Source organism: Dermacentor silvarum, chromosome 8, assembly GCF_013339745.2.
Source record: "Dermacentor silvarum isolate Dsil-2018 chromosome 8, BIME_Dsil_1.4, whole genome shotgun sequence".
NCBI lineage: Eukaryota > Metazoa > Arthropoda > Arachnida > Ixodida > Ixodidae > Dermacentor > Dermacentor silvarum.
In genome coordinates this window covers 108,208,965-108,231,451 of record NC_051161.1, presented here as the reverse complement: position 1 = coordinate 108,231,451, position 22,487 = coordinate 108,208,965, and the positions used below count along the sequence as shown (strand labels likewise).

Sequence of the window (22,487 nt, the reverse complement as noted above, 5' to 3'; positions counted from 1 at the left end):
ACTTTCGTTAGAATTGATTACGTGCCAAAATTGCTTTGGGTTTCTTGATAAAAGCTCAGGTAATATATGGTTATGAAAATTATTCTTAGCAGCATACACAGCTTCCGTATACTATGCTTCTGCACTCTGATACGCTTCCCAGCGATCTGAAGTGTTTGGAACTTGGCCATGAGGAAAAGACGTTTCTTTTTATTACACAAACGTTTCAGATTCGTATTATACCATGGCGTTTTTATATTGCTTCGTACACGCCGAAGGGGCACATGCGCTTTAGTGAGATCAGAGACTAGGTTTCTGAAGAAATCCCAGTTTTCTTGCACACTATGCCTATCAAAATTAGCACAAAAAGTATCTAAGCACTGAGGTATTTCTTGGTCAATAGCGACAAAATCTGCCTTGCTATAGTACCAGATATATTTATCTTCCTTAGTTCCACGCGAATAATGACATTTTAATATCGAAATGTAGCAAGAAATGGTCACTCACACCACAAAGATAGATAACTGGCGATATGAGGTCAGGGTTGGTTGTCAAAAACAAGTCTAAGGTATTAGCTGATTCATTAGTTATTCTGGTAGGTTTGGTTACAACCTGCGTAAACTTAAAGCAATCACACAAATCCAAGATATGTTGACATTGCGTTGGAAAGGGGTGGAGCAAAGGAATACCGTCTGCCAGCTAATGTTAGGAAAGTTAAGATCGCCAAAAAGAAAAATAGGTGAGGAAGCGTACCGGGTTACGACACAGCCGAGAAGGTCATGCAATTCATCGACGAAGGGCGACGCATAGGTTGCAGGGCGATAGCACACGCCCAGAATAATCTTCGTGTGTTTACTTGCTATTTCTACCCATACAGTTTCTAGAGCGGACGAAACATTTACTTGAAAGGAAGCAATTGTTTGAGATACGGCTATCAACACGCCTTCACCCTGCCTACTTTCCCTATTGCAGCGATACACGTCGTAAGTGCTATTAGTCTGAAAAATTTCTCTACTTTCCACACTTGAGTTGAGCCATGTCTCGGTTAGTATGATTAAATTTGCGTTCATCGAGGAAACAACATAGTTAAGCCGATTCCAGTGTTTCATAACGCTTCTGACGTTGAAAAAAAAACCGGAAGGTTGAAAAGGTGCAGAAACATGATTTTCCGTACCCCCTGCTGATTGTTACTTGTTAGAATGTTTGGAATGAGCAGAAGGCGGATTATTTTTGCGGCTGCGAGTGCTAGTAGCGGGCCTATTGCTACTATCAGGCCGCCTATCTTGAATTATACTATCATTTGAGGCGGTAGGTTTATTCTTATGTGTTTGCCTCAAGTGCACTCTATCACTTGCGGTGCTATACATGTAGCAGGTGTTACCTACATACAACTTATCATGGTGAACCGCGAAGGCTGGCGACTCGGACAATGAATTTGCAAACTCAAAAAGATTTTTTCCGGACAAGTCTTGTGGATAGGGAAAAATCTTCGGTGACGGTAACATTACATTTTAACTTTGATCGCTGTGAAGGGACTTGTTGTCGGGACTTAAAAAGACTGAACTTGACTATTAAACGGGTCGTAACCTATTTTCTTGGTAGCTACCACCAAATCGGTGCGCACGTTCAATTATATTGTCGTTTAGATTCGGGTCGATATGCTTCATTTGTGCCCATGATTCCTCGCTGTCCGAACACCATGGAAAATTAAGTTATCACGACGAGCCCTGTCTTCGATGTCGTCAAGGCGTGAGCAGAAAAAAACGCCTTTGCGTTCTATGCCTTTCACTGCCTCTTGTGCAAGACTGTGCCTTTTGTTCATATCATGAATTTTTCCACATTGGGCCTCAACTTTCAATATACGCGCGTTCATTGAAACAAATTTTTCCTCGAACGATTTCTGTGCTGTTGCGACATCGGTCGCAATTTCAGCTTGACCCTGGGACAACCTACTCGTCTCAGCCTTTAGTTCCTTTAACATCTTTAGCACTTAATTTTGCCACTCATCAGGACCCAGGTTGCTTTCGACATCCCCACAACACAACAGTTTGCAAAGTACATGAACATATTCATCACGGCGCTACATAGTACGTGGGGGCACGGGAATAACAAAATATATCTGTTGCTAGTACGCTTAGCAAACAGAGAACATGTGTTACTAACCTGCACGAAGTAGAAAAGCCGCAAGAAGTGAAAATGAGCCATTATCCTGCAGGCGCTCTTCCCGTGCCCACTGAAGCGAGCCGAAGTTCCGATGCTGGTTAAAGCTTGCGCAGGGACTGCTTGCTTTGTCGATGCGACTGTGCTGATCCAGTGGAGTGATTTCTCTCGAAGACAATCTCTGAAAGTCACTGGTTGGCGTGACTGGTTCCCACAGTCGCTATCTTCCGGCAAGGGGTGATTAGAAGGTTGTTCCGTAGGTGGTAGATAGGTGGGTGACGCGTCACAGCACGGGTAAGTAGCGAGACGGGCCACTGGCTGCACGAAATAGACAAGCCGCAAGTAGCGAAAATGAGCCATGATCCCACAGGCGCTGTTCCCGTGCCCACTAAAGCGAGCCGAAGTTCCGATGGTGGTTAAAGCTTGCGCAGGGACTGCTTGCTTGGTCGATGCGACTGTCCTGATCCAGTGGAGCGATGTGTCTCGAAGGCAATCTCTGAAAGTCACTGGTGGGCGTGACTGGTTCCCACAGTCGCTATCTTCCGGCAAGGGGTGATTCGAAGGTTGTTCCGTAGGTGGCAGATATGTGGGTGACACGTCACAGCATGGGTAAGTAGCGAGACGGGCCACAGCCTGCACGAAGTAGACAAGCCGCAAGAAGCGAAAATGAGCCATGATCTCACAGGCGCTCTTCCCATGCCCACTGCCGTGTCCAATTTGTTAGGAAACGGCGCGCGTTGTCTACTGCGCAGAGGATGGGTCTGGCACTCGTATTCGAGGAAGCCGTACAGCGACTTGGCCAATCAGCGACAGAGGAGTTGCAATGTCTGCGCTCTGGCATCCCCGGCAGCCTAACCAATGGAAAAAAGAACGTTTTCAAAACGAGCTCATTTTCCAATATTACTTCGTGCCACAAGCAACATGGAATTGCGAGATTTCATTGATTTGTCATGGAAGGTTTCTTAATGAGTCATTGAAAAGTACCCGGCGTGAAATCACTGAATACATGTTGAGGTACCATTGTGTTGTTTTATTGCAATAGCAAGTATATGGACACTCCAAGCGAATTTTCTCCGTCGTCGTCGCCGTCAGCGTTGCCGTGAGGCTGCGCTTATATTTAGATATATGTGTGGTATTTTTTATTTATTGTCGCATTGAGCAGCACAAGCACAGCAAAAGGCCTATTCGGGGTGCAAGCCTCAAGGAACTGGCTTTGCACGATCTTATTATTATTCACACATGTTTCACAATGCTTCAACTCTTGCGAGTCATGCAGGTTCTTGGATTCAGGATCTTGGAGTACACAGCTGTCGTTCTATTGATGCTTTCCTTGAACTACAGCCTTATCGGCTTCACACCTATGTCAACGTTCCGAGCTTCCATCTTAAATCGCCAATGTCTGTGAGGGCCCAAGAGCATAATGATAGCAAATGGAAGCTTATCCTGATTTTCAACTGGCGAAAGCCACATCGTCGGCATAAATGGAGCAGCGAACAGGGAACCGTGGGTCCACCGGGAGAGGTGCGTGTAGGCCCGCAAGAGCCATGTTGAACAGGAAAGGGCTGAGCACCGATCCCTGTGGGACGCCAGTCGTCATATCTCTGGACTCGCTGAGCTCCTGTCCAACGCGCACCCGGAAATTTCAGCCAGTCAGGAATACGGAAATGAAGCTTCTGAGGCAGCCGCTCAGGCCGTCGCGGTCTAGGCAGGCCTCGATGACCACTTGTGGAAGTCCGTCGAAGGCACTCTTGACGTCCAGAAGCACCAACATTGCTACGTCCCCCGTGGCTTTGGCATCCTCCAGGGTGGCCACCACATCGGAGATAGAGTCTGCCGTGCAGAGTTTGTGCCTGAAGATTGTCTGCTGCTTCGGGAAGTACTGTAGTTGGGCCGCAATCCACTCTAGGCGTGCCAGTGCCACCCTTTCCATCGCCTTGCAGGCGGCGGAAGTGAGGGACACCGGCCTATATGAGGATAGGGCTATGGCAGGCTTCCGGGATTTCAAGATTGGTGTCACCACTGCCACCAGCCAGCGGTGTGGATAAGAGAGCAAACGGGGATAGCTGATATTCTATTTGACATTAAGAGCAGAAAATGAAGCTGGGCAGGCCATCTAATGCGTAGGATGGATATAACCGGTGGACCATTAGGGTTACTGAATGGATACCAAGAGAAGGGAAGCGCAGTAGAGGTCGGCTGAAAACTAGGTGGGGCGATGAGGTTAGGAAATTAGCAGGCGCAAGTTGCAATCAGTTAGCGCAAGACAGGGGTAATTGGAGATCGCAGGAAGAGGGCTTCGTCCTGCAGTGGACATAAATATAGGTTGATGATGATGATGTTAAAGTTTGGTCAATGAATATTGCCTGCCTTTTAATATACATACACTTGATCACAATTCTAATTGCTTTAAATGGTTTCGATGTTAACAGCGGAGCTGTTTAAGGGCGAGTTTGAACCGTGCCGAGTATACGCTAAATTTAAATACATCGGTTTTATCGGTCATAAGTCGCGTCGTGGTGGTAGGGTCGGTGCTGTTCTTGCCGCGGCCTGACATCAGAAGTCACAGCGTCTTGCACGTAAAAACGGGGCTGTTCTCGTTGCGGCCGAGTGTCATAAGCAGGCCTTCTGTCATAAAGACGTGGCTTTTGTCGAGCCACGAGTTCATAATCCTCCATGCACCTCGCCGCAGGGTACGAGGAGAAGGATGCAACTTTGACTCGAAGTACGGTGGCAGGCGTTAGCTACGAGTGTGTGGATGTGTCCCTTGCGCGTCCAGGCTGAGCTTTTCCCGGACTATTTGTCGGATCGTTGATGCAACATCGAACGACTGGTTGCTATCTATGCTTGCAACTGTCGTCAGATTGGCTAGCCTGCCAAACTTGGACGTGACGCGCCTGTTTTAAGTTCGAAAGTGCGACAATGCTGAATGATGTCAGCGGCGGAAGCCAGGGTGTCTTTTGGGATAAGGACACTGTAAACATCCACGGCGATTCCTTTTAGGATGTGTAAGACATTGTCTTCCTGAGACATTCCAGAGTCCACCAGCCTACACAGTTTTATTACTGCCTCAATGTAGGTCGTGCCGGTTTCACCTGGCCAATGCGCGCGTTGCAGTAGCGTGTGTTTTGCACTTTTCTTTTTTGTCGCGGAGTCGCTGGATCGCTCTGAGTTTGGAAACAAAGCTGCCTCCTGTTGTTAACGTGCCCTCGTGGTTGTCGAACCACACTAACGCAGTATCCGTTAGATAGAACACGAGGTTAGAAAGCTGAGCAGCGCTATTCCACTTGTTGGCGGCGCTCACCCGTTGATAATGGATGAGTCATTCCTCGACGTCTTCGTCCGATCTTCGGGCGAAGGGACGTGCATCTCTCAGTTGTTGAATGGAACTGGTTGGCGCAGCCGTCGGATAGGGTCGTTGTTCGTCTGCGTCGTGCGACATGTTCAACTCCGGTGGATTCGGTGGAGGTCCAGCAAGGCGACGGCTCCGTCGAAGAACTTCTGGTTCAACCTCCGTCTTGGGGTGTCGGTTACCCAGCACCTTCCACCACAACTGTTACGAAGAGTTGTAACGAAATGGTTTTATTCACAGGAGATGGACGATGCCGGCCTCCAAAGCTCTTCGTTTTCTTCATCCTCTCTGCTTGCTCACTGCCTTTCGTATCCGTTAGAATACGAAATGCTAGTTACGTCACTCCCCACGTCGCAGCTTGCGCATCTGTAATCTTTACCGTGAGACGTATGCGGGGAGCGCTACGTGCTTCGCATTGTTAGCAGGAGCGCTTTATTATCGAATATGTGTACTGGAGGCTCGTTTTTTGCCTGTACTTTATTCCAACGAATGCTGTGTTGTAGGTCATATGCGGGATAAGAAAGAATGTACGCACTTTTAGGCGTTAATCACGGAATTGTTTCTCCGTGAGCCCTCTGAGCAGCTACATAGACAACGGCGCTTGTTGTGGCGACGTCCCGTCACCGTTGCTCACGACTCATAGCTGCTAGGGCACTGTTTCTCCTTCTTATCAGGAGATATCTTGCCTGCTGTCGCATGCCACCTTGTCACTGCCGCATAATACTAGAACTCCATCTGAGGAGAACCAGTCCAACGTTGAACGTTCAGATTGCTTTCAATCTCTCGCCCATCTAGCGAAACTACATCATTTTACTCCTGCTTGTTTTGTGTACAGGATAAAAGAAACTACCGCTTCAATGCATATGAAACGCTGCTATGAAAAATAAGAGTAACAGCTCGCGCTACGCTGTTCGTGGATGTGGAAAACTAACTGTCCGTTCAAGACGAGCACTGCCAAGGCGCCCACCCTAAGGAAACCATAAACGTAAAGTTCAATGCACGAAAGGGATACATGTAGAATTACCTTCAAGATGTTTGTTTTCTATGTGTTTCTACCGTTCACGCCATGCGCACAAAAACAAGGTGGCAAATAACCAACAAAACTGTTATGTTTACCCTTTATCTTCAACGATACCGTTCTGTAAAAGAAGGTTTTTATTGTGCGTTGTACTTTCTTGCTAAACTTAGGTGATACTAGATTCCAGTGCAAGTAATAGCATTAGATAAACATGTTATTACTGTATGAGGAATCACTTCCGCAGGGCCAATAAGGGCAATATTGAAAAGAGTCTGGCTGAGCACTCCTCCTTGAGGCACTCCACGGACCACGACGTGTCTTCTCGTTTCGCCATCAGTCGTGGACATGAAGACTGTGCGACCATCTAGGCAACTTTCAATCCACATGTAGAGATGGCCGCCGATGCCCAAATTACTGAGGGAATCAAGAATGGCTTCGTGCAGTACATTGTCATAGGCTCCTTTTATGTCCAAGAAAACTGCTCCTACAAGTCGGTGTCGCCTTTTTTCGTGTTCGATCGTGAACACGAGATCAATGACCCCCTCTATTGCAGAACGTCCACGTCTAAATCCGGTCATCATTTCAGGATAAAGCTCATTGCCTTCCATGAACCATTCTAATCTAGTGAGCACCATTCGTTCCATCACCTTACCGACACAGCTAGCTAAAGCTACTGGCCGGTAAGATGACATTTCGTAAGGCGATTTTCCTGGCTTTAGGAGGGCCACCAAACGGCTGGTTTTTCACTGCTTCGGGACTGTACTGGATGACCACGTGGCGTTATAGTACGACAGCAGGACTTTCCGACCTTCCACACCAAGGTGGCACAGAGCAGTATATGAAATACCGTCAGGTCCAGGTGCAAAAGATCGTCTCGAAGCAGCAAGGGCAGCTTCCAATTCCGGCATCGTGAAATAAAGGTCAAGTCGAGCATCTTTAGGAGGTGGCACGGGTCGATCCAATGTTGGACATGTTGAAATATCGGTACGGGTGACTCTTTCAATGTGACGCTTTCAATGTAACTTGCTTTTGTGGCCACAACTGCGCCCCCCAAGATAACTTAGTTTCATCATGTGCACTTGCACTGCCGTGTTCTCCAGGTTGTCTCCTAGTAAATCTTCGCTTTAAACATTTATTGCGATAAAAATTGCACCTATTTTGTGGTATGATGTTGGAATCTAACATCTTCAACAGCCAACTTGAGTCCCTGGGTATGTGCCATTGGGCCTCGTCTAGATCTGAAAAATATGCACCCGGCACTTGTGCATATGACATCTCTATCTCTGTGCCGTTACTTTCTTTAGTATGATCCTTACAATAAACTTTCTAATAATCAATACAACATATAGAACATATCATCACAAATTATGCACTTCTCATCAGTAATATTGCTTAGCGCAATAACGTCACCCGTTACCTCTAAACATGAATGCGCCGCCAATGTTTTCGCATCTGTCGAGGTGAAAGACATGATATTCCCTTTGAACAGGATGCATGCGCAGCTTACCACGCGTTAAAAAAACAGGCCAGGAAATGATCGTGTTGATGTTCCATGCCACTTGGCGTTCACGAAACACGGATGGTTAGGTTGTTAGCTTGTCATAAAAGTAGGTTTAAACAACTCACTTGTGATGGTTCAGTGACATCCATCGTTCTGCCTGACCATTCTAACAATACACTCTTGAATTTAAACGTCGTATTAGAAGCACGTTTGCAAAACGGCGGTGTGTCTTGCAGGTGGGCCATCCATTTTCTTACTTATGTGGCTACAAGGCGCCTCTTCATTGTGATGAAGGTGACAGCGATCATAATAGAAAGTTCGACGCTCAAAACGTTAACTTCAAAAACTGTTCCGATTAAACATGCGCTTCTGAGTCTAGAAATATATTCTAGCGAAAGCGTTCTGGTAGCTCTTTGGGCTAGACACGTGAGACAGCTGATTATCCTGACTTCGAATATCTAGACATTATGTTCGCTGGATTATATTCTCGCATACCGACTAAACAGATTTGTGAGGTTTGACGGCATAAAACTGTCCTAAAATATATCGACATTGCAAAGCAGTGTTCCCCTACAGGTATGCCACGCCACAACATGCTCCCTATTAACTCTACTTGCCACAATTACCCCACTTGCCCTGAATAAGAGCGTGGAGGTTGTGGGGATAGGACCCCAAAGCAAATTAATGGAGGCGCATGAACGTGAACCAAACATACAATATGGCGGTAAAGCAAAGTGTACCCTGTCTATGAATATATATTTTTACTTTAGCTACAAACGATGTTATCATAGGAGCAAAGAACTCATATCTATAAAGCACCACAGCGAGCCATGAGAACTGACTAACTACAGAAGACTGAAGTGCTGGTAGGAGCTGCGACTGGTAAATGGGCCAACAAGGTCCTCATTTCATGATCTTTTGGGAACCGCTTTACTTACTAAAGAGTCGAAACCATATTTCGCTTGTTCTATGTACATCAAACTACTACTAAGCACTGTTCCGAAATAAAAAAAATGTGCCGCTTAGTTTAGTCTCAGTGCTTCGAACCGATTTATCTGATCGTGAGGCAGTAACATTCGTACACACAAAACAAACGCTCCCTCGGGGAATCAAAACGCTGTGCGGCTGAAGTCTTTCTATTCCTTTTATGTGCTCTACAAGCCCTCAACGAAATATGCAAGTTTTCAGGCAGTGGGGGAGAGCGCCCAATCTGGCACAATTTGGAATGAAAAAGGATGATGGTGTCGTGAGGAGCCGCGACCTTGAATAAATAGTTTCCGTCGTTTCATAGCCCTCGCTGGCATGAACGCATCTAATAAAGCATTTTTGCAGTAATATATAATTTGCGTCATCCTGTCCAATGATATTTTACGGCATACAGATATCTACTACCGCTGGTGTAATATCAGACATTAGTTGTCACCCTTCGATGGGTGGCCTTAATGTGGAGGAGCGCATACTGATTACATGTTTTCATTTTGGAGCAACACCAAGGGCACTATACAACGGAACCTAATTCGAAAATCTTTCTATTCCATTTCGACAATCAGCCTTCGACGATTGGTGGAAAATTATGCGGACCACTCTCACTTCGCCCGTCTGTCGCGTGACGTTGCGAAAACGGTGAAAACTCGCCACCTGCATGACAAGGCGTGAACACACTGGTTTTCAGGATTACGGCGAAGAGAAGAAAGGGACTTCTTTCCGATTCTACGCTTTTCTCCCTACCACCGTTCCGCAATTGGTCAAGTTGTTTTCGCGCTGGACCCGCTTCTCCTTTCTGTCATGCGATGTCACAAAAACGCAGAACCCCCCTCGTCAATGTGACGTGTACGCATTAAGCATGCATTTATCTTTCGTAATGCCAGGATACCGCCACCTTTCAAATGGAATAGAGGAAGTGTACCCACCAATCGCCTTGGTATTAGTTATTTGAAAATATTCTGGTTAATGGACATTTTTGAGTACGATAAATATTGACGTATGCCAATATAAGGCTGTCAAGCCCTTCGGTGGGTATACGAAATTTCGCTGCCAACTCTTCTTCTCTCTAAATGGGTTTTAGCGGCATTTGCATTCTTTCGCTGCACGCCTCCGCGATTTTCGACCAGCCACCGCCATCTACGGGTCATGAAGCAGGCCAATTTCAGACGCCGGCACCACCCTCATCATCAGGTTATATACGTTCATTAGGCTAGCTCGGCGTTGCCAAAACTTTCTTAGTTTTCAGATAATGATGCGTTAATAAAAACAACTTTGAATATGTATGCGTCATGCCGGTCCATATGTGTGCCCAATTGGACGTTGCGCTGCTAAGGAGTTCCAAAAACGTACACGGCTCTCTCAGAAAATATGTGCGGACATCTCACAGCTACGCTAAATATTCAACCAAGAGCAGAAGTGCTATTTATAATGTTTGTCAAGTCAGCCAGGAAAACTCTTCCATACCATTCCCTCTAAGTAGTCGAAATCTGTGATAGTGAATTTATGTGTGAGGATAAAGCGTGATTATTTTATGAAGCTATTTGAGAATGACGTTGTCCTGCGCAGAAACCATGGATGAAATTCCCAAGCAGTTCTTGCCGGCCATAGCCACGCGGGTACCAGGGTTGGCCAAAAATTACCGTAACAAATTATCAAAAGAGTAACACATTATTCACGAGCCTTGAAGACGAGCAAATGCTTGTGAATCGTAGTCATTCTTTTCGAAACATACAAGTGTGCATGTCCAAGCACACTTGTATGCTGATACCCGCCTCCAGGTACTCAGGTATTCGAGGCGGGTATCGAGGTACTCAGTAGTAGAATATTCGGGATTTATTTTCACCGCCTGCGGTTCCAGACTGGGTACCTAATCTTAGTACACGAGTGAGTTTGCATTTTGCCCCCGTAGAGATGTAGCCTGCTGGTCGAAATTGAACCACTGACATCTTACTTAGGAGAACAACACCATACCTCTAAGCCACCCGGCTGGCTGGGCTAATAATGCGGCTAATTAATTTGAAAGGCACGTCTGCCAATACAGAGTATTAGTGCCCGAATAATGAGTTATTTGCATTTGTTGCTCAACGGTGATCATTTTCCTGTGACTATTCAGTATACAATGGCGTTTTTCATTCTGATTTTACGTTAGAGTTATGTTTGCCACTTTTACGTATTCCTAATACTTCGTACCACATATGACCGAGAAGAACAGGGGAACCGAAGGACCCAATATTTTTTATGCTTCATATGGTGGGCATTACATGTAGTTACTTTAAACATCTTTTATTTGAAGGGCATATACCGATTGTTCAGAAACGTGGCGGAAAATCGGAGCCGTCTTCCACACAACCCGGGCGCTGTGAAGGGCAAGTCAGCCAGCGTTGACAAGAAATAATATATAAGTGGTACTGGGCTAAACGTCGCCATGGTAAAATGAGACTTTTTCTATAGCTCGATTTTTTTTCCGTTTTTTTGTAAGACAATCGGCAGGAATGAAACGACCATTTTTTTTCATTTTCTTTTGCGTACATACCATTGACAAGTGTAATTGCGCTATGCAACCATATCAGGGTCATTTTGATTTCTGAGGGACATATCATTACTCTACAAATAGTTCTTAAGCTCATGGTCTCTTCAAAATGACCATTTGGAAATGGCTTTTTGCGAAGCTCATTTTGTTTGGCGCTCAAAATCGTCATTCCTACCAGCTCACAAAAACAACTTACCGATAAAGAACTCGACAGTGAATCTTAAAAAAGGTGCACTTATAGTCATTGCATAGTCGCTTCAACCGTGGAGAAAGGCAGTGAAAAATTTTATGTAACAATGTGGGAAATGTTTATTATGGTAAAGCTGGAGAAAAGCAGTTACTGCACACCGCTCAATGCCTACAAGAGATAGGAAGAAGATACATCAATTAGGAAGTGTAGCCCTCAGGTGTGTAATAAAATTACATAATCCACACTCACGTGGCGCTGATCGCGGGCTCTATTCTGGCAACTAATATATGTATTAGACACTTAGTAGATGCAGGCATAGTAACGTAAATTCTAAATCTACGTGCTCACAAGTTAAGCCTTAATTCACAGTGAAACTTGTACTTGTGACCGGAAGCGCTGGAAAACATAGTTGTTTTCAGGATTTCCGGGAGAGCTGAAGTATTCCCCGACTGTGAATTTCGAGAGAATACGTGTCATCTAAGGGTAGATGTGTAGGGACAGCTTGAAATATGTTGCTTAGTTATGAGATATACAAAATTAGTTTATTGTTCATTTTGTGTAGGATTGAAGGCGCCATATAGAAGCGTTCAAAGTTGAAGAAATTCGGCGGTCTCACGTTACAAATCTATCATCTCTTTATGATGCACACTGTAGTGGTGGCCCAGCATAGTTTGATGTCGTGGAATTGTTGAACATCCATAAATTTAGGTACAAGTGTGTTTTTGCGTTTTCGCTACATTGAAACGACTTTGTCTACGCTGGCATCAAATCCGGGCCCTTGAGCTCATCAGCAAAAAGCCATAGCCCGAAAGATACTATGGAGGGTCGTAGAAAGTTCACCCAACATTTAAAGGCAAATGCATGTAATTCGGTTTCGCTGGGTAATTAGCAGTATGAATATTTGAAACATATTGTGGATTTTTTTACTCAGATATCACATCCGTAGTAGGTTCCTCGACCCGAGAGTGATTTACGCATGAGGAAATTCCTGTCACATGAAGCTAGCGTCCATTGTATCTTTATTGCTTTATTCTGACCATTTGATAATAGGCCGGCTTTTCAGTATATAAGACTCACAGCAATATGTACCGATCCACATCCTCAAGTTCACCTACGAGGACACTCGATACGGTCGCATCCGACGACAGGTGAGATGGCGCTGACTACCCACCGTATTTCCTGCTTTCCAATACATCGGTTCAGGCACCGTTGTATAACCTAACCTTGGATAGTGCTCTTCTGAATGAATCAAATGCCTATCTTAAGTAGGCACGCTGTTCTGCTTCAGACCAGTACAACGCGCGGCCTACCAATTTCACAGTCAGAGCATAACTAAGGAAAGGAGCCTATGTAGAGCCTACTTAGAGCATGACATCGGGAGACAGAAGACACTCAGATTAGTAGGCACAAGTTTCAATACCTGGGATGGCGTACACGTGTATGGTGCGAAACGTATACGTGGCCGACGCGGGTCAAAGTGTAGTACCTGTTCTTATCAGCTTAATATCTGATACGGGTTATATTTGGACTCAAGATATTGAACTTAATTTTGCAAGTTGGCGGAGTGCTTAAAGCCTGCTTCACCTCCTCCGCGGTCGGCCCGGTATTGCACTATCTTCTGCATTGCCCACGTTTTTCGTCTACAGACATCGATCCGCTGGAAGCTAGCCTTATACAACTTCTTCTTTCTGGGGTTTTGCGTGCCAAAACAAGTTCTGATTATGAGGCACGCCGTAGTGGAGGGCTCCGAGTTAGTTTTGACCACCTGGGGTTCTTTAACGTGCACTACAATGCAAGCACACGGGCGTTTTTAGATTTCGCCTCCATCGAAATGCGGCCGCCGCGGCCGGGATTCGATCCCGTGATCTCGTGCTCAGCAGCGCAACGCCTTAGCTGACTGAGCCCACCGCGGCAGGTCATATACAACTTCGCTGTAAAAATTATTCATGTCCAATTGAACACCTACTGAGCCGGTCCATTGAGTTATGAACTCCTCGCGGGCAAGCGAGTGCGTTGAGAGGCTCGGTGCGTTTTCATTTGGGTTCTCCGAGGCGCAGTTAGAACGCAGGCGAGAGCTTGCACGGAGAAGGAACGCGCCAATTAAAAAAAGAAAAAAAGAAGAAAACCCTTTGAGCAAAGGAATTTTTATGCTTTCACATTCCCACACGTGCGCAATCTTAATTGTCGACCGAATTTTTATTGACCGATGAAGTACTGCAGGTGCAATGTTCTGTGCCGTTAACAATTTTTACCATAATTTATTTTGTTTCGCTCCTTCCTAGTTACGTTTCCTTAGATTTTGAGTTTATTTTTAATAATGCACTGGAGATTAATATTTAATTGCAAGATAGTAAGAGCATTTATCAACCGTTCTAGGTAAGCGCCCTAAAAATGATGGTGTTTTATGTGCCGAAACCACCTAGAGCACTGCACGGGCCGATTTTTTCAGCCCGGGCCCGGCCCGGGCCCGTTTTTACGTTGGGCTGCCCGCCCGAGCCCGATCAAAACATTTATGGCGAGACCGGGTCCCGGCTCGGGCCCGGATATAATCTACGTTACCCGCCCGGCGCGGCCCGCCACCCCTTTACCTTAGGCCCGAGCCCGGCCCGAGCCCGACTCGAAACCGGTCCGAGACCGAAAAATAATGCTTTTCAGAGTTGAGACACCCGAGAATAACTCGCTGCACATTACATGCACACCACCAGAAAGCCCGAGCCCGGCCCGAGTCAAAAAGCACAGGCCGTGCCCGAGCCCGTGAAAAAACTATGCTACCCGGCCCGGCCCGCCGAGCCCGAGCCCGTGCAGTGTTCGAAAACCACCATCTGATTATGAGGCACACCGTTGATGGGGGACTCCAGAATAGTTTGGACCACCTGGGGTTCTTTAATGGCACTTAAATCTAAGTACACTGGTGTTTTCGCATTTCTCCAACATGAAATGCGGCCGCCATGCGGGGCATTTGATCCCGCGACCTCGTGCTTAGCAGCCCAACACTTTGGCCACGAAGCAACCACGGCGGCCCTTTCTCGGCTAGACAACTCTGTTCAATAACATAAATCGAAAAGCGCACTCAGCGCAATAAAAACGCCCGCGTTAGCGCTTTCACGTCCGTGAGAGCGTTTGACATTGATAAGGTTCGAGCTTGCTAGACCATTTTTTTCTTGACACCGTTAGCGAATGTAATCCTTGACAGGAGTCCATTGTAACTTATGAATTTGTTGTTATCATTTCAACGTGTGTTATGATTTAATGAAGAAAATAAAAATGAAGGTTGTTCGGATAGTTGTATGAAGTGTATTCATCTGCAGGCATTACCGCATCACACGGGGGCAAAAGCATGAAGGAAAACACAACATTCGAGGAAGATTGCGCGTAATAAGCTAATGTTATTTGAAATTATATATATATATATATATATATATATCATTCAGCAATAATGTAAAGGATATAACATGCATCAACAATATAAGTCCACTATTTCGCATATTCGATAAGCATACGCGCATGAAAACAAGACGATGGAGACCTCTTGATAAAAGTAAGCGCGGACTACATTGAATGACATACCCATGCGTAGCAAACTCTAACAACAATTTAAATACTCGACTGAACCATATGAAGTATCGCTCTACTTGACATAGGGGGAACCACATTTACAACAAGAAATGTATTTCGTGGACGATTGTGTTTCTCTAAAGAAATCATTCTAGCATGGCAGCCGACCTACGAACTTTTGCAAATGATTTTTGCTCAATATGCGGCGTTTTGGAAAGTCAGCAGCTCACCCGTATTTCAATATTGAATGGAGCTTGAGTCTTCCTAATTAAATGACGACAGGCGTTTCGCAATTTCAGTCAGTGAATAAGTTCGAATAACACAAAGAAAATTTCCCTACCTAACAACCGTTCAACGTCGCATCCATTGACCATACTGCATTTGTGTGTGTATAGTCTCTGGCTCGCCTGGAGAAGGAGAACATACATCACTGCATTTTACCGGTGCTAACATATGGGCAAAATCTTGGAGGTTAAAAATGAAGCTCGTGAACAAGTTAAGGACCGCACAGAGAGCGGTCGAACGAAAATTGTTAGGCCTAGCATTAGGAGACAGTAAGAGAGTGGTGTGGATCAGAACGCAAACGCGGATAGCTGATATTCTAATTGACATTAGGATAACAAATGGAGCTGGGCAGGCCCTGTATAGCGTAGGATGGGTAGCAAGAGAAAGGAAGCGCAGTCGAGGACGGCAGAAAACTAGGTCGGGTGATGAAGTTAGGAAATTTTCAGGCGCAGTTGGAATTAGCTAGCGCAAGACAGGGGAAATTGGAGATCACAGGGAGAGGCCTTTGTCCTGCAGTGCACATAAATATAGGCTTATAATGATGATGAGTTTAAATAGGTTGTGCGTCGTATCTCGTATCTATGCCGGCTATAAGTAGTCTCTACAGTGCACGGAGGAAATGCATTTTCGCTCCATTTCAGGGCAAAAAATTTTTCTGCGAATAAACTCCTTTATTTGGTTTGGGAGGTAAAATCACGGTTTTATTCTTTTCTACTCGGTCGCACTCGACTAAATATATTGTGTTAAGTGAAAAATTTTGCACAAGAAGGAGGAGTAAACTTATGCCTTGTTGCCGGCTCATGGGCTGCTTTTTTACATAGAGAATCTAGCCTCATTCAGACTGCTGCTGCAGAGCTTTGGAACCACGACAATATTATCATCCTTGCGGATCTGTTTTTTTTAACCTTACGCCGCTTTGCTTGCCTTACTGAAATGTGAGATCCTTTCCCTTTCATGTTCTAGATCTTGACAGTGATGCCCGACCTTTGCACAATTTTTCTGAAATGCGCCATCGGGAAGAACTTTTTTGCAGCTGAATATAGTCAATTTACAAAATTGTATTCCTAAGTGCTTCGGGTCGTGGTGCTTCTTGTTTTCGAACGTATTGTGCTAGTCAAAAAACGCAAATGTTGTCTACTTAGCTCGCGTGATGCATGGGCAGCAAATGTTATCATTCAGGTGAAAATAGCAGCAGCAGGCACGCCGATGCTAATGGGCGCACGTCCACTTTCGCGAGATAGGACGTGAAAGTCTATATGAAATCTGCGAGCTAGTGAATGCGACGGACGCTGCTGTCAGGGGTGGAAAAAGCTGATGTTTTTCATTAGGGGACTGGATATTGTACGAGGCGTCATTGACTGAACCGCTTGGAAGTAAGTGGCCTTGTCGCGGATGGTGGCACTTCGTTACTTTGCAGCGGTACTTGGTGCACACGAGTGCTCTGCATCTTTTGTTCTTCCTTTAAACTTCATGTCTGATGCCAGTAACTACACAAGCAGGTCGGATAATTATTTTCGGTAGACATGAATCATACAATACCGCACCGACAGCGTAGCTAACTTCGGTGGCGAGCGCTGCAAACACTGGAGCTCAAGAAAACACACTATGTATGAGAAAAGAAACTACCGCATACGGATTCAGATGACCGTATAAGCCCTTGTAGGACATGAAGAGACGACAGCGCCACATAATATGCAAAAAGCTCAGGAGAAAGAGTGTTACGGCTGCAATATTTCACGAGCTAGCACGCTAGTAAGTTCAGCATGCACGTGACATCTGGGACAAGCCGCCCCACGACGCCGCATGACGCCCCACTTCCCTGGCGTCACCTGCGCACGGCTCGGCTGCAGGTGAAGCAGCACCCAGGAAAATACAGTACAACTCAATGGCGGAAACTTGACCGTGTCCCGTTTATCCAAGCTTCAGAACACGGCAAAAATGTGCCACGAATATATACGTAAAAGGTAGCATATACCAAGCACTACCCAAAAATGAATACAATGTTATCTGTATACTTATATCAGTAATCACGTGTCGTGTACAAAACTATTCGCGTCGCTCGCCCAGTGTGATTAGATATAAGACTATTGAGTAATCGAATTTGCGAAAGCGTCGAAGACGCGTAGGATGCAGAAGGCACGGCTTGTGTCGAACGATGACTGCATAACCATGATGATCGGATGAAAAACAGTGATGCGTAAAAAGATTGCTTACCTTTGAAATAGGCCGAGGATCACACGGAGAGACATCTCCGAAAAAAAAATGTCGCCATGTTTCACTTGCTATCGTATGTTTAAATTTCTGTGGTGAATGCTTTTTCCCAGTATTGCCGTAAGGTAATACAAATGTGTTGCACGCGCCCATTCATATAGTGGTCTTTAAACTAAATTGCTATAGGATAAGCTGATTTGGTCGTCAATAAGGATAAAATGCAGGTCGGCCAGTCTACAAAAGAGGAGTTCTGATTAAAGGCTGGAAAAATTGAAGCATGGGGGCAGAAAACGCGCAAACAGTGCATAAATTCTTTTAGGACGAAATGCGCAATATTCTTGGTTTATCTTACATAAGTTCTTGGAGTCTATTCACCAGATAAATTATAATTGCAATGGTAACACTCGCAAGATGCTTCGATTATGCAGCAAAGTCATTGCAACAGTGTCGTCACATAGTAGTCATATCATGGTTCTATTCAAGTACGTTTCTTCACAAAATACTGCGACGAGTTCTAAATTTTCGGTTGTAAACGCACAAATGCTAATAACATTAGTCATAAGGAACTTTAGTTCCTAATACGTATTTAGTTTACTTATTAATTCACACCTAAACTTTTCGAGTTAAGTTGAAAGGCGAAAGCGGAGCAGCAAAAGTCGATAGTAGTAAGATAGGAGTTTATTATTGTCGCATTATTAAGATTTTCCCCAGATGTAGATGTTTTTTTTTTCTGTCCAGCTCTCTAGTCGAAGACATGGACGGCTTGCTTGGAAAGTACATCCTCTTGCTGGTTGCTGCCACACTCGGTAAGATTACTCTGCCAAAGAAGGTATTGCCTCTGCTTGACGTGGGTGGGCACCCACTCGAAAGGAGATTGCGACAGGCATTTCGCAATTTGTGGTTCAGAAGCCTTATTTCGTATACATCCATGGTTATAAAGGAACAAACCGATGAAAAATTTGTTTCGCCTCAGATTGCCACGTAAAACGGGGCTTCCCCGTGTCACATTCCTTCAATTGCAATGCGTAACCAAGATGTTCACTATATTCTACTGAATTGCATGCAAATAATGGAAACAAAAATGACCATGGAGATTTACAGCAATGAGAAGACAAATTAGAAGGGAAAATCCGTACAGTAACACAAAAGGCAATGCCTTTTGTGCCGGTTGCCTAAGGACACAAAAACATATCGGAGCAAATATTCGAAACTATATGAGGAATGTGTGTGCGGCAGCAAAATGCCGGAGACCACTCAGCACATCCTAATCGAATGCGAAAGGATTGATCTAGTGAGAACCGTAGGTAATGTACACTTTCCAGAAGCGCTTGGGTGTAATGCGGACGGAAGCGTCAACCGGTCATCAGTCGAGAAAAACAAGATACGCTTAGTGTATTGGGGAAAAAATGCAGGGAAGAGACTGGTACAACCAGATCTCTTACAGTGAGGTAGATACTTGAAAAAAAATATTATGGAGATATATAGAAAAGTGCTTGATAAAAAACATGTATAGCACGCTCATTAAATCAAGCAGGCTAGGTGACTATTTGTCACCTGCCGCGTGGTAAAGACGATGCCATTGACCATCATCATCATCATCTTGTATAAAAACTAGTTCTTCCGTTCGCACAGTCTATATTTAGTGACAGTTTCTATCAGCGCTCGGTTTCGCGCAGCACGTCTCTTTGATCTTATTGACGATGGTCAAGCAAGGGAATCCTCAAGCAGGAGACAACGTCATCACCTAAGATGACAAGAACATATGTTCTCCTTGCCCTTTGTCAAACTGCTCGTGCCTTCTTTGTTGGACTGCGATTTATCAATCAAATTATCTGTCTTTCGGAGTCTATAATACCCAGGACCAAAGTAACAAGTTGCAGGCGCTGTCTTTACGAGGTGATCTTCTGTCTTCGTACAACACCACAATTTCAATTAATCTTTAAGCATGAATGACTCTGCATTATACTGAGGCATCGCAGTTAAAGTGTGCATGGTGGCTATAAATATCAATAAATATCCATTCCAGTGCTTGTTTATTATTCATCCTCCCAAATTTGATTTCTAAGCGAAGCACCACCTTTTATTTGGCTCGTTGTAGTTACGCTGATTATTGCCCCATACGAAGCTGGCGCAGTGCCACCGATGGCCTTCGAGCTCATCCGACAGGGCCCTGTTGGACGAAATGAAGAAAATTTCAAGGATTGACACATCAGTCTCCGTGATACAGTGCGGTCAGTCTGCGCTGCATTGACGATGCCTGCTTCATATTCAATAAAATGAATAAAATAAGAAATGATCTGGAGTGATTACATGCCTGCACATTATTGGAGACAAAGTTTCTTCTTTGTGCCAAATGTCACATTTTCTTTATTTCATTTCGTGTACTCTTTCAAAGGTACTGCTAAGCACGCGCTTCTTTCACTGTTTCTCCGAGACATTGCAAATGAGCATTTCTTCCTTGCATTTTTAATCTGATTGTTTCAATTGAATTTTAATTCTGCGCCTAGTCCATATTTCATTTGCACATCAGTGCACGAATAGCAGCTTCCTCGTACTGCACTACATTCAAATAAAAGTTAAAAAATAGAATACAAGACGGCGGATCCCATGAACATGTGTGTAATGTAAGTAAGCGAACAATTTTTTATGCTTACCTAAATGTCTTCACTGCTATGTAGCTCAAGGCTTCTGGGTGAAAGCATGCTCTGAATTTTTTTTTTTGTGCACTTATAGACTTTATACCTGACTGCTTCAGTTGCAGACTTCGCTTCTCTATAGACGAATTCTAGTTTTTGTTTCCGACTGTTTGCTCATCCGTAGCTTCGCAACCTTTCGCAAACCGCTCGCCGTTCGCAGTCCGCCGGCCAGCGGTGACTTTGTTAGCAAACGGCGCGCGTTGTCTACTGCACAGAGGATGAGTCTGGCACTCGTATTTGAGGCAGTCGTACAGCGCCTTGGCCAATCAACGACAGAGGAGTTGTTGCTATGTTTCGGCTCTGGCATCCCCGGCCACCTAACCAAGTGAAAAAAGAACGTTTCTAAAATGAGCTCATTTTCCAATATTACTTCGTGCTACAAGCAACAGAAAATTGGGAAATTTCATTGATATGACATTCAAGGTTTCTTCAACAGTCATTCAAATGTACCCTGCGTGAAATCACAGAATACTCTTTGAGGTATCATTGTGTTTTATTGCAATAGCAAATATATTGACACTCCAAGTGAATTTTCTCCGTCGTCGTCGCCGTGAGCGTTGCCATGATGCTCCGCATATATTTAGATTTATGTGTGGTATGTTTTATTTATTGTCACATTGAAAAGCACGAGCACAGCGAAAGGCACATTCGGGGTGCCAGCCTCAAGGCTTTGCACGATCCTAGTAATGTTCACACATGTATCACAATGCTTCAAGTCTTGCGAGTTATTCAGGTTCTTGGATTTTAAACTAGTACATAGCTATCGTTCTATTGATGCTTTCCTTGAACTATAGACTTATCCGCTTCGCACCTATGTCAGCGTTCCAAACTTCCATCGTAAATCGCCAATGAATGTGACGGCCCAAGGGCATAATTAGTCCAAATGGAAGCATATTCTGATTTTCAAGTGGCGAAACCCTTACGCCACAAGCGTCCACAGGTAGGTCTTTTTTAATGGTACGTTGTAACATATCGCGAATGAAAGATGCTCCAAAAATGCATGTAAATAAAGTCTTCAGCAATACGCTTCAGCGCTACATTGTTTGAATCTTAATCGTACTAACATCGACGGTAACTGCCAGAAGGGTCCTGCAAATTTTATTATTACGAAACACGGCCCAGTGTTTCAAAGTCATAACGACGTCTTCGGGCTGTAGTATGTTCTACTATAGCGGTAATTTCAAGATTGGTCTATGCATATCGTGTACTGTCTCTGCAATGTTATGTACTGGCATGCTAGTGGCAGCAAGTTTCACAATATTGTCACTACGCTACTGCGAGTCGTTAGTGCGATTGGCCCTCACCTCCAACTGAGCGGTGAGGCGTTCCTCATGCCCTTTCTTCCTGCCTTTTCTAGATTTCTACTGGCGGAGGCCACCAGCATGTGCCTGTTGCTATGACAGTTTTTCCGGTTAAGAGCGCCTGCTTGCGGCGGTTGTGCTGACGACTATTGCTATATGCTGTCCCTTTCTGTGCGCAAGCTTCCACGGAACCTGTCGGCCTGCAGCTGCCCATTGCATCCCAATTTTCAACTGGCGAAACACTAAGGCCCCATTGCTTATAGCTGAATAAACGCTAAGGGAAGCAGGGTTAATTTTTAGTTTGGTAATCTCAGAATACTTTTCGCATTTTGCGGTATTTACCTATGTCCATGCTAGTATATCGTAGATCTTTTACGTCAAACTGCGTCTCTGTATGTAACCGAATTGACAATTTGGAAAAAGACAACTTGGTGTATGTGCAATAGTACGTAAGTGGCACTAGATATGTGCCTTTATTATCACGCCAACTTGGGTCTTGGGGTGGGTCCCACTTTCAATATGCCCCAATTTCATGCCGACTTTGGTCACTGGTTTATGCCACTGGGTAAGTTCTGCTCCTTCGCGCTAAATTCGGTCACTCGGTATGTGTAGTTACTTGACATCGTAACAATCATTATCACTTATCATCACTAATTTCACGACCAAGCAAGAAAGAAACCTAAGTGCAATAACGCCATCAATAATCTCCAGTGGATAGATGCGCCACT

The 22,487-nt window shown here is 44.8% G+C and overlaps 1 long non-coding RNA gene and 1 other non-coding gene across 6 annotated transcripts in view; both read left to right on the top strand.

Annotated features, from left to right (window-relative positions):
• LOC119462787 (uncharacterized) overlaps nucleotides 1-20,202 on the top strand; it is a 79,629-nt gene extending 59,427 nt beyond the window's left edge. For 2 of the 5 annotated variants that reach the window (XR_007463134.1, XR_005194205.2), the window contains exon 4: nucleotides 20,099-20,201. This is a non-coding gene — a long non-coding RNA (uncharacterized LOC119462787). Of the gene's footprint in view, nucleotides 1-19,860; nucleotides 20,039-20,098 lie in introns of those variants that run through there. The other 3 variants (XR_007463135.1, XR_007463137.1, XR_007463136.1) reach the window with 2 other exon arrangements.
• LOC119462978 (U2 spliceosomal RNA) lies at nucleotides 13,166-13,347 on the top strand. The gene has a single exon (XR_005194325.1). It is a non-coding gene; the product is annotated as a U2 spliceosomal RNA (small nuclear RNA).
• Nucleotides 20,203-22,487: the final 2,285 nt, after the last annotated feature.